At 40.6% G+C, this 12774-nt stretch overlaps 1 protein-coding gene across 3 annotated transcripts in view; it reads left to right on the top strand.

Moving 5' to 3' along the window:
* Positions 1 to 12774, top strand: part of PDE3A (phosphodiesterase 3A) — a 219944-nt gene that overhangs the window by 169750 nt on the left and 37420 nt on the right. The gene's annotated exons all lie outside the window — the stretch shown is intronic.

Below are 12774 nucleotides of genomic sequence, written 5' to 3'. Positions count from 1 at the left end.
GTTAAGTATTGTTGCAATTCACATGGTGTTAAGTGGTTGCAGAAGAACACACAAATAAATATAGTGAATTATTGGACTCTTCAAATTTGGTGCCATTATATTCTTGACTAGGAAGTGGAGAAATAATTTTAAACTGGCTCAGAGCAGACTGGGTGATGCTGCAGAGTACGAAGAGTAATAACCAACTTGACCCTGCTTTCATAACTCCATTCTTCAACTGGGGGAAGAAAATGTAGAATTTCTTTAGGGCTGGCATCTCAGGGAAAGTTATTGCTCATGCTGTGCTCTGATACCTAATTTAATTTCACCGGGGAGTAGCGATCGGCGTTCACATCATGATTCACAGATCATGGAGCAGGAAACAGCCTGTCAACTTCTAGGGAGCTGAGAAGGGGGGAGAGTTGCTTAGGGAAAAACAAAAATCTGTTTTGTGAGGGAATTCAGCTCATGAACACAGCAGGCAGGCTTCAGTTCTGCTGTGACTCCTGGTGAAGTTAGAGGAGTCACTCTGCAAGATTAATTCACCCCTTTGTTTTTCAATTTGTAAGGTCTTGAGTGCAGATGAGTCCTGTGGTGGATTAAACACAAAGCAAACAAGCAAAAGATAAATATCACTCTTTCTCATCAAGAATCAGAGGCTTTTGAGACTTCAGTTTGAACGTGCCCCCTCCATCCCAAATTAGCTGTATTCCACAGCCTGATATCAGCTTGTACCCAGCTGAAGAGATGCAAATGTGAATACTTTGCATCTTTTTGCAATTCACATCAATAGCTGAAAGAAAGCAGGCTTACACTAACATGCATGTGGAAACATTGCTTTTTGTGCTATGTGTGTTGATGTTCCTTTATTAGCATTTTAATGTGCTTTCATTTTCTATCTTCCATTGTTATTTGTTTGTGAATATTCTCAACAGCTCTTTTTTGGGAAAAAAAAAACCACAATAAACTTCAACCAAGTTTAGAAAATACTTTCATGGTAAAACACTGCACAATTACAGGTAGAATTCAGCATCTTCAACAGCTCTGATGACAGAAATAGATCATGGGGAGAAAAAAGAGGCCATGTATATGTTAACCTTGTGTGTAGGACTTATTTCTCTGAAAGGAATTCTGCTTTCTTAATATAGCTGTCAAGCACTGCATGTATTGCTGGGGAGTTTTGTGTTCCTAGAGAAACTTCTGTAATCCTTCTGCTATGGAATATTTTAGTATGAGAGGTCAGTTCAAAACTTTATGAGGCTCCCTCCACCTCCCCCAGTTGCAGTAATTTTTTGTTGTTTGTACAAGATTTGCAAGATCGTTGGAAAGAATTTGAGCAGTAAGAGATTACTGGGCTAACATATAAAAAACATGGATTAAGATCTTTTTTCCTCCCAAATCGATGATGGCATTTCATGGGCACAGCAGAGCTCCAGTGCTGATTTGAAGGAAGAGCAGTGCCATCTGGTGATCCCTGAGCAAGGCTTTTCTGCACCTAAAGCTTCAGGATCATAAGGCCCTGTGTGAAAAGTTCTGCTCAGCTGTGCCATGGTTGTTGCCTTGCACCCTCTCCTGAAGCTCTGACTCCCCTGAGGCTGTCCCCAGGCTCAAGGTGTCCTAGGTGGTGGGCTCATTTACAGAAACATTTGTGCTCTAGCCTGGAATAGGTGTTCAGACTAGAACTCCTGTCATTTTCTCTCTCCCATCCCCTTTTCCTGGTCTGCTTTTCACTGGTGCAGCTGGATGTCCTCACAGCAGTGCTGTCTGACCCTGGCTCCTGCTCTTTCACCTTCTGCTGTGCTGCTGCCCCTGCCAGGCGCTGCTGGGCAGGCAGTAACCCTCAGAGAGAGCAGGGACATTTTGGGCTCCCTTCATCCATCCATCCATCCATCCCCTGGGAGCTGCCAGCCAGCCTGGCTGGGTTTCTGAGCGAGGCTGTGGCTCATTTCCAGCACCAGACCTGCTCTCTGATCTCCTCCCTCCTTATGTCCTGGTCAGTAAGGAAGGGCTGGCGTGCAGATCATCACCAGTGCTGCTGCTGCTGCCCGAGGGGAAACAGAGTTCAGCCTGATGCTCTGGAGCCATGTGGGCTTTTCTGTGCCTGTCAGCTTGCTACAAGGAGAAAAGGTTGCGTTATGTTAAAGGTGGAGTCATAAATTGTTTACACAGAGCTAAATGAACATCATTTTACAAGCAGAAATAGTTACTGTGTGTGGTTAGAAGTCTGCCCATGGACAGGTTTTATTTAAAACAATTTATTTTGTGCACTTTATGGAATGTCCTTTGGCTGGTTTGCATTTAGGCTGGTCACATAAGCAAGCCCTCAAAGCAGACCCTAAATTTTAGGTAGGGTCAGAACATGGTTTTATCTTGTTTGACAGGTTTCAAAATATAACCAAACCCACACAAATCAGGTTTCAGAGTTGAATGTGAAGTCCTATTTGTAACTTGTCTGTTTATTTTTAAGGTAGCATGGGCCTATACGGTTGTCTTTATACACAAAACATTAAATAGTCTTTAGAGACTTTGGAGACAGTTTTTGATTTGCACCTTTGTTTAAAAAAAGTCAACTAAATGTTAATTCATTTATTTCCAATTAACTCCCCTTGCCTTATTTAAACTGAGCTATTAACGTGTGTGAGGTGTATAACTGTGGCTCTGTATAGAATTAGATAATTATATAGTTAGTTATGACTTAAAGGCATGTCTATATTATGCCAGAAAAATGCCATCCTAATTGAAGGCATTTTCCTAAAAGGCAGAACAAAGTGGGACCTCATCACGTTGCCTTCTTGTGCCACCTTGATTTTGTTGATAGGCAATCAAACACGTTTCTTTGATCTGTCAGTGAAAAATAAAAGGGCAAGTGGATAAAAGTGTTGTGCATAACTAATTTGGTTGGGTATTTCATTTTGCTGTAGCATAAATATAGAACACTTCAGCTTTACTCTCCACGGTAGTTGTAGCTTGCATTAAAAGAGGAAATGGATACAAATACATTTTTACTTAGATTAAGAGTAGTCTTCAGATTCCTGGCAAAATGCCAACCTGTTGCACAGTGAGCATTATTGATATGCATTTTCTGCTCTGTGTTAGCTAGAAATGACAGTAATTAAAAGAACAAATCATTTAAATGAAGTGATTCTTCTTTCTAGAGTAGCTTGTTTTGTGGTCGTGTTGCCAAAAGTCTCTCAAATGCATTAGAAGAGAGTGTACAGAGAGAATTGATCAGCAATTTTTGGTTTTGTTTTTTTTTTTTACTTTAATGGGATAAACAGGATATCTGCAGCCACTTGTAACACTCAGATGGAAGCAGTCAGAAAGATAATAGAGAATTAGGAAGACAGAATCCATATGCTTCATCAGCGGATCAGTCAGAGCACCGTATGGCAAACAATTTAGCTTGTGGTCTGCTTCAATTTGTTAACAAATATGTTTACATAAAGCATTGTGATGAGAGATGTGTGTGACTGTTCACCAAGGTCAGGGGTATGAAGTGTTTTCTTGGGATTAAACTGGTCTTTTGTCTCTGTTGTTAAACTGAATTTGGGAGAGATCTTTTGCTTTAATACCCTGCCTTGGTCACAGGTGTTAACAAACCTGAATATTGAAGTCAGCTCTGGAGTCCAATCTATTATGGATCCCATTTAATTCAACTGTGAGCCTCTGACCACAATAGACACACTAAACCTCTACAGAAGTCTAATGCTGAAAACAAAGTAAATGTGAGCACCAGGCTGTTCTTCATAAAGAGAAGCCACAACCTGTTTGAAAAAAAACAACTGAGGAACTTCATCATTTTCAAACTAAAGATTTAAGTTTTGAGAAGTTGATGCGATTTCTTGTTCCTACCTTTTAGTGAAACTGTTCTAAAACTGCTGAAGCAAAGCCAAAATAAGCCCCTTCTGTCACCAGAAATTCCAAAACCAATCACTCTTCTGTCAGTACAAAATAATTTTTGTGTTTGCCCAAAGTTGTCAATGCACTCTGAATCCTTGAGCTGCCTAGTTGGAGCTGCTGTTTCCCGTTTGTGAGGACACCACACTGTTCTCTGTGTAAGAGAGCTCTGTGGCACAATCATGTGATAATAAATCTCGTCAGCAAATAGCTCAATACTGTGTGCACCAATTAGCAGATCAGTTCTGAGCTAAAATATCAAGTCTCTGTATTGATGTATCATCCAAAGTCTTTGATTTTAGGTGGTGAAACAGATTTGTATGTTGATACTTCTTTTCTATACCTCCTTTTAAAAAATCAGGTAAGACTTTTAACCTGTTTATTGGGACCCATGCAGACTACCTAATCAGTACTAATAAGTGCTTCTATTGCACTTACTGGTGCATCATCACTGATTTATTACTGGACTAGATTCAGATGAACCTCTGAAGTTCAGCTTCACGAGAATATTTAACATTTTAAAAACCCATGTGCAACCAGCAGTTGATTTTTCTTTTCTTAATGTCCACATCTGATCAGAAAACATAATTCACTGTGGAGACAGAAATCATTATCTAATGTGGTTCCCAGCATAAGCCCAGTGCTTCATGATCTGTGTCTTGTTTTTTTTGGTCTCTATGGTTCTGTTGCCTTTTGTAAATATGAGTAGCTGCTGCTGTTATATTTAGCTGTGAATTTGAATCCAAGCTTTCCAAAAACACAGAAGTGTTTGGCCCTGATAAAATAGTGCAGACCCTGAGCCAGAAAGTCAGAGTTCAGTATGGTGAGATAGTAATGATGAAGAAGTACAGATTGGGTCTATCTCTAATTAGAATTGAGAAGCAGACAGGGTGTCATAATTAGAAATATTACATGCATTTTACATTTTTCTTTTTCTTTAGTGCAAGTCTCTGCTTTTTCTAAAATGCACTGCTCACAACCTAAAGGACACAAGATGAAAGTAAGACGTTCCTTAGATTAAAACTGTGCACAAGAAAAATCAGTCACCAGCTGCATGGAAGAACTTGGAGATTGCTGAAATGACTTAGAAAATCCCCCAGCCTTTAGTGTCCAGTGTGTAGATTAAAGGCCAGAACAGCAGTGGCTGAAAATGGCCATCTGATGCAGGCACTGACCTGTGGTTATCAGCTGTGTACCTTCTATCTCAGCAGGCAAAATTTTTATTTTATTTATTTATTTTTTCATTTATGACAGCAAAGGCAAAATAAACCCACAGTATAAACTAACCTAGTGTGTCTTTAAGTTGGTCCTTGCAGGTCAAGGATGAAGTAGGTTGAAAGCAGTCCTCAGGGCTTGCCAGTCTGTCAGTTTATATTGGTGGTAAGTGAAAAAGAATATTTTAATATCATAGCAGGCACGTAGAGGATAGTGGTTTATATTTCTTGCATATGAATTACTGTTTCTGTTCTGATCTTCACTGAAGAGTCTGCCTGTAAATAATCCAGGAGAGGTGGGGGATTTTCACGTCTAGTGCATGCTTAGTGTGACTTTTGCAGGTTGTGGCTTTAGATGTTAGTAGCTTGTACTTTAGAAAAATAATAGCTCTGCAGCAGCTGTGATGATGGATTTGGGGGCTGCAAGTCCCTAGGGCTACAGTTGGGTTTTTTGAATGAGTCATAATATAAGAATCCAAAGCCAAGTGTTACAGAAAAATGATTAATTCTTTTCACAGAGGAGTTCATTAGTGACATAAAGTCATGAGAGAGAGGAGGAGGCATCTGTAGCACTCAATGGCTATTAACTGGTATTAGTGTGAGTGCTTGAAATCAGGAGAACTGAAGTAATGCAACCCACAAGGTCTGATGGAGAAGAAAAAAATGTTGAAATTGAACCAATTTGTCTGCAGTGAGGCTCTCACTGGAGTTTGATGTGCAGAGGATTTATCATTTTCAAAAGGTGCAGAATATCACTGCTTGCCTTTGGCTTCAGGGTAAACCTGTCCTTAAAAAGGACCACTAAATATCATTGGTGTTCATGGTCACTGGAGAATTTCATGGGATCCTTCTGCTCTGTTGCTACTGTATATGGAAAAAATGGCCCAAGATATACATCTGGCTCCTGCTGTCATTTCCAAACCCCTGAATCTACTCCAGACTGAGCATTGAAAGCTCTTCATCTACAGCTTCACTGATGATCACTTCCTAGTTTCTAATATTTTTCTTATTCTGGTTTTCAACACTCATTCTTAAAACCTTACCAGGTTTTATTTTTTTTTTTAGTTTATTCTCCTATGGCAACTCCTTTTTAGTAATCGAAAATATACCTGACACTCTATGTAGCAACTCTTCACCCCCAATCTTTTGTCTTCATTTAGAGGCTATATTTATTTGCAATACGTTTTTAATGATACTTGATGATGCTTTCCCACTGTTCAACAGCTCTTAGTGAAGGGCTGAGATGGATGTGAATCCTTAGCTGGGTTTATTTTCATACATATTTCTGCAGTTTGCTCCTAACTGTGATATCTCTTCTCAAGTTTCATCCCAAAAGGGCCTGAAGTACTCTGAAAGGGAGAAAACGTGGCAGTATGTGGCTCCTTTGGCTTTGCTCTGGTGTAACTGAGACTGTCAAGTTGAAAATGTGGGAGGATTAGTTAGTACACAGAAGGCAGAATGGTGATTATTGCTTTCAGTGTGGTTTTTTTTTTAACTCATGCTGTGTATTTGGCTGCTCTGTTTTAGTTCACCGTAAAATTAAAATAGCTTTCTGTGCTAAGCAGGCAGCTGGGATGTTGGAGCTGTAAATTCAAACGGGTAAGGTCCCCAGGTATTAATAAATGGCTTATCTTCCACTGTGTGTGCACCCAGCACCACACTCCTGCTGTGTCCCAGCTTGTGTTACTGCAGCTCAAGTTGAGGCTGAAGACAGCTGTCACTGTTTTCTTCATATGAACACAAACTATCAGCTTCCAGCTACCAATTTGTGACCATCTGATGTACAAATTGGAGAACAATAATGTGAGACAATTGAGGACAGTCTCTGAAGTACAGAATTGTTTTCCTCAGTCTGTGTTACTCAAAGCAGATTTGAGCCCCATTTAGAATTTAATTTTTCCCATCTGCTGTGCTTTAATTAAAAGCAATAATTTTTAAAGTTCCTAGTTTAGTTGTAGTGGTGTCTACTTTTTAAGTAATCAACCCTGACTGTGACTGACTCTGTGATCTGCTCTACATCACCAAGCAGCTCTTTGGGCTGGATAGTCATGATAGTTTAATGGTTTTAGGCAGCCAAACAGCATGGAAAGTCCCTAGGAACTGGGTGACTGAGTCCCCAGGGCTCTGCTGAGAACATCAAATACCAGCGTCAGAGTTTCCACGAGGTTTGCAAGCTGTGACCAGCGGCTCTTAGCCAGGAAGTTCAGCCTGTGCTCTCTCCTCCTTCCAGGAGCTGCTTTCCCTGGATGCTCCCCATGGCATGCCTTGTGCAGAAGGTCATCCCAGCTGTCTGAGTGTCTTCACTGGAGCTGGGATTTCCCAAGGAGCCCAAGGCAGAGCACGTCTATGGCTGCTTGCAGCTTGCCCCTTGCCATGCTGTGCCACCCACCGCACTCTCTGAGACAGCCCTCTTCCCCTTTTCCCTATGCCTTCCAGGCTTTCCAGCTGTGCTCTACTGTGGCAGGAGGAAATGTGGCAAATTAAGTACTACTTTATGTCAGAATTAGTTCGTTTGAGGTCCTTGCTGTCAGCTATAAATGACAGGGATTTAATTATGTTGCATTGGATTGTGTCCAGTACTAGTGTCCACACGGGTTCAGACTTTCCTAGTCTGTAGGTCTTGAATCTTAACAAATCCAGTCCTCCCACTCCTTGAGATTATTTCTGCATCTATCTTTTTATTGTTGCTTGGTTGCTAGTGACCACAAGGATATTTGCTTTTGGCTCGTGTAACAAACATGGAAAAGCCTGCTAGGTGGCTGGAAAGCAAGAACTGATAGTCTCCCTTGAAAGTTGCAGATGGCACCAAAACTGCATAACAGCTCAGATGTGCTCTCTGCTTCTTAAATGTGACCCTTTTCCCTTTGGAATCCTGTGCACAGCACACGAGGGCACACGTGGAGTGTGTGGAGGTGAGCACACTTAGGGCAGCTCCGTGGCAGGCTTCTGACAACCCTTAGAGGTCATGCAGGGCTAGCTTTGGTTTCATTTTTCCCCTTCACAAGTCCCCTTTGGACTTCACAACCAAATCTGGGCAGGGAAAGCAAAAGGCCTTACTGCACCTTCAGTGCCTGCTGCAGATTAAGTGGTACCAGTTTACAAACAGTTTTCAGGATGGATAAAAGACTCCAACAGTCTTCTTGTAAATGTCTGAGCAATTTTTTTCAAACACTGAAATAATTCACCCCAGACAAACACCTGGCAGAATATGTTTCAGTCTGAGCTCTTTGGCTGACAGAGCTGTCACGAAGTGGAAGATCCTGTCATGGAAGAAAGTTAGTCAGCTGTAACAACGAGCTTTGTGAGTGGTGTCACCTAAGGTAGAGGTGCAGGATGTGGGGATTGCAGCTGCCTCCCCAGACAAAGGGTGCTGTAGACAGTGGTGCATTCCACAGATTTTATAAGAAGGGGAAAAAAAGTATTTCCTTCTCAAACCAGTGCCTCTTTCTTAAAGGATGGTGGTGTTGTCATCCTGGTTTTCTAAAGAAAGTAGTCTCACGTGCTCCTCTGTGAGAGTTTCAAACAAATGTGGCAGATGGGAGGAAGTTTCAGAGATTATTATCTTCCTAGAAATTTTATGTTAGCCAATGGTGGGATACAGGAGGAAGGTCCAAATCAGTGGCCTCACCTGGTAGTAGAAAATTGGTAGTTCAATATCCTGTGAGATTACAGAGCCAGCCCTGTATGAGGCTGCTCACCCTTGCACACTGAGGGAAGGAGTCACTGCAATACAGTGAGGGGTTAAAAAGTGCAATTCTTTAGTGAGACCCATTTAGTTAGATACTGTGTTTGCAGAGCTACTTTGAAAGGCTTTCTCTGGCTGCTCTGTGATCCTTGAACACTGGCATCTTCCTGGCATGTGCTCATGCTACAGACACACTTCATGTGGCAGTCATGACATTTTCTGCTCTGCAGATCAGAGTTCAATGAAGTTGCTATCAGGTAGGTCTGCTTTGCTGTGGTGCTGCCATCCCAAGCATCTTGGAACCAGGATTAAAACTCAAATCATTCTGGCTCAAGCAAAATTTAGAGTTTCTTTCATTGTAGACTCATCTTTTGTGCCTGTGTCTGGTTTAAGGCTGTGTGGCTCTGGGTGCTTTAAAGACTCGATAGCAAAGTCAGTGACTACATTGGAAAGGTTTTCTTTGATCAGTGTGATGAGACAACAGGAAGATGCTATTTTCAGCCCTACCAAAGAGTGTGCCTTGCAGAGCCTGTGGCTGGTTGACCTCCGGAGAGCAGTGGGAATGCTGAGCTTCATTAAGCTGGAGAAAAGATTCTCATCAACATCTTTGCTCAAAAGAGAAGAGAAAATCTGAAATCTTGTGTTGGTACAAAATAAAAGAGAAATAAGAACACTCTGGTTCTAGAGTTTTAAATAGAGAAAAGTGAAATGTGAAAGAATTGCATGCAGGCTTTTTTCCTTAGTCATTCAGTGGAAGGTGGAGTAGTTAAGTCTGTGGCGCCTTTAAAATGATTCATTATTTCCATAGAAGCCAATTGATGTTTATCCTTCAAATTGCTCTGTGGACATTAAAATAATGGAGAATTATATTTGCTTTTAATTTTGTTTCCAGACAGCTTGGCCTGAACATTTATGATGTGACTTGGAAACCATATCAAATTGTGATTTATAGTTGCTCGTAATTGTGTGAAGATTGAAGATACTCTGGATGCTGCTTTTCTTTTCTTTTCTTTTTTTTTTTCTCCTTGCCTCCCCCATTCTTTTGCTTACAGAGTGTTCTTGAGTGTAACGTGGTGAAAGGCAAGCATGTCTGCCTTCATTGCTTTTCCTTGTACAAGCCACGGCAAATGAAGATTTTATTTCTCCCTAACATGAGGCTGTGTGAAATGAATTGTGGTTTGTATTTGATAATTGGTTTGGGCTTTTTTTTCCTTGCTTGAGTTCCGACTGGTTTTGTGTTGTTACGATGATCACCCTTTCTGTGGGGTGGGGAGAATGGTGTTTTTTAGTTAAGCTGGATGAGAATCATATGCAAAACATGAATGGGGAGGGGGAAGACTTTTATTTGTTGTAAGGCATCTGTTAAGTGTATGGATGTCAAATCTGCTCCACAGGTGAGCCAACAGGAATAATTCATACCTAAATTTATCTATCAGGTCTTATGGCTAAAGGAATTTGTTATTCCTATTTTCCTAAATTAATTTTTCCTGCACAGTTTTATCCACTTTTTCTGACAAATGAGTAAAAAGCTATTCTTAGAGTTTTGTGCATAATTTAACAAAAGAAAACAAAGGGGATTTTGTGAACTGTAATAGAAAAGCCCAGTGAAGGTTATGTAAATTTTGAACACTTCTCTAGTCGCGTTGCAGGCTCCAAAAGAAATGATTCAAACCTAAAAATTCTAAATTATTATTAAAATTAAAATACTGTTTTCATATTGAATAGAAACAAAAATCATCTGTGTGATACTGGGGCATGCTACTTTTGTGGTTTGGTCCTGCGCATGCAGCAATGCGTTTTAGGGTTTTTGTTTTTTTTATTTCTGTACATAAAAGGAAGCCTCAAAACACACAGAAAGTGCATTTGGGCCCACTTAGGAATTCCAGATGGCACTGTGGCCTAAACCAGCTGTTTTTCAGCATGTAAGGAATTAATTTTTCTTATCTTAGTTAAAAATGAGCCTGCTTAGTTTTGCTTTTGTTCCCAGCCTGTTTGCTTTCTCATTCTCATGCCCCAGAGCATTTCAGTTTTAGTCACTGCATGACATTGCTGAAATCAGGGCTGGAATGAAGTCACAAAATGAACAGCAAGCCAGTCTTATCCAGAGTTTATGGGAGGGAACTGCATTCACAATTATTGGCATAGATGAGTAAATGGACACTGACCATTGTGAAATTAAGTTCACCTTATCTTAGCTCCTCGTTGTTTTGTTTTGTTTTATCAAATTAGTTGTTGGTTAGTTGTTGATTGCAAATGTAGTTCATGCCACTATTCCCAAGCATCCGGCCTTGGAGCTTCAATGAGTAAAGTGGTTTGGAAAGAATCCAAATCAGTTCATGCAGAGTCTGTGCACATTAGTACAAAACAACTTACAAAGACTGAGCATGGATTTTGTATGAACTTTTACCCTAAAAGAAGACTCCCTGCATAAATACCTGTGTGCACATGTGTGTGTGTGCAGATATAGAATACATACACATCTATGGGATTACATTAATCTCAATTTTTCACCAGTTTACTCTCTTGCTTTCACATCATCATAGTGATTTGCACTAAATTCCAGGTTTCCTTGGCCTTCAGGGAAACACATTATCTACTTTCTGAATAATGGTCTGCAAAGCATATGCAGTTCTCTATTGTTTTTCAGTAAAGACTCTGAAAAGTAAAATATTTTTAAATGCTCTCATTCGCTCAATTTGTAGTAACTTTCAGAAAATAATAATTTAAATACCTGTAATTTGCCTAGTCTGAGTAGTCTGATCCTGCTCTAAATTGGCCCTAAGATAGATGAATTCATACTTCTTCATACTTTTTGACTCACATAACTGAGCCTGGCATTTGATTGGGATAAATCTGCCAGGTCTCAGAGTTAAGGCAGGGGTCACCAGCACACATGACAGCACAGGGAGTTGGAGGCCTGTGGCAGAAATCTGCCATGGAGGAGGGATCTCTGTCTCTCTCCACTTGGTGCTAATGCTGGAGAACAACGCTGCAAAAATCTCTGTACTGCTCTACAGAATCTCTGCTTATTGCCTGCTGAGTCAGACTTGTTTACTTCATAGAATCATTAATCTCTGTCTCTAATTGGTGGTCAACAACTCCAGGCTCCAGGCTTAATAGAATTTCAAACTGTAGATGACACAATTTTGCTGAAAATATGAAGCTTCTATCGCATTTTGAGTGACGCATTCTGCCTCACTCCCCTTTGATCTGTTTGCCATGGCTGAGGTTAAGATAGATAATTAATTACTCCCATCCCAAGCCTTGCCCTTTAATTTAAGAATTTTCTTTAGCATCTGCCAGAATCTTCTGCATGCACTCCTGAGACATTAAGCAATGAAGGATCCATTAATTTAAAATCAGGCATTAATTTTTTTCAGGAGGATGAAATAGCACTCCAGTAGATCAAGAAGTTTCTGGTTTGTTATTTCACAGCATGGGAAAGAAATGTGGGAAGAGGCTGGTTTTCTGGCTGCAAGAGAGGATGGTGAGTGAGGAAGCCTGTCTTCTGGTCCTGCAGCTTACCTCAGTCTCAGCAAGAAGTAGGACACGAGGAAGGAATCAGTGGAGTGAAACATCTATTTGCCAAGGGCCTGATGTTATGCAACTGGGAAGACAGAGGGAAGAGGTTTAGCTATACTTAACTAATATATCACTTTCCTCAAAAGTACTTTTTTATTGCCTGTAAAGCCTTTTCTGAGAACAAAGCAGTGTCAAGTTGTGTTCCTTGTGTTTTGAGGTCCATGAGCGCTGTCACTGATGAGTCATTCCTGGCTGGGGCTTTAATCACTCTCCTTCTAAGTCTGACCAACTCTCCATGCTCTTTGCTTGCAACTCCAAGTAACTTGTGTGCTCTTTTCACAGACATAGCTTCCCCATTTAGCAAAATATGTCTTTTAGCTTTTTCTAAGAAATACATGAAAGCAAATTAGTACGAAATCTGCTGCAATGGTCTCTCTGGGAAACTGCACGTACACCTACTAAGTTCCAAACAGTAGC

Source organism: Poecile atricapillus, chromosome 18 (genome assembly GCF_030490865.1).
Source record: "Poecile atricapillus isolate bPoeAtr1 chromosome 18, bPoeAtr1.hap1, whole genome shotgun sequence".
In the NCBI taxonomy this organism is placed as follows: domain Eukaryota; kingdom Metazoa; phylum Chordata; class Aves; order Passeriformes; family Paridae; genus Poecile; species Poecile atricapillus.
The sequence above is the reverse complement of the archived record's forward strand: the minus strand, read 5'-3'. Positions and strand labels throughout refer to the sequence as shown.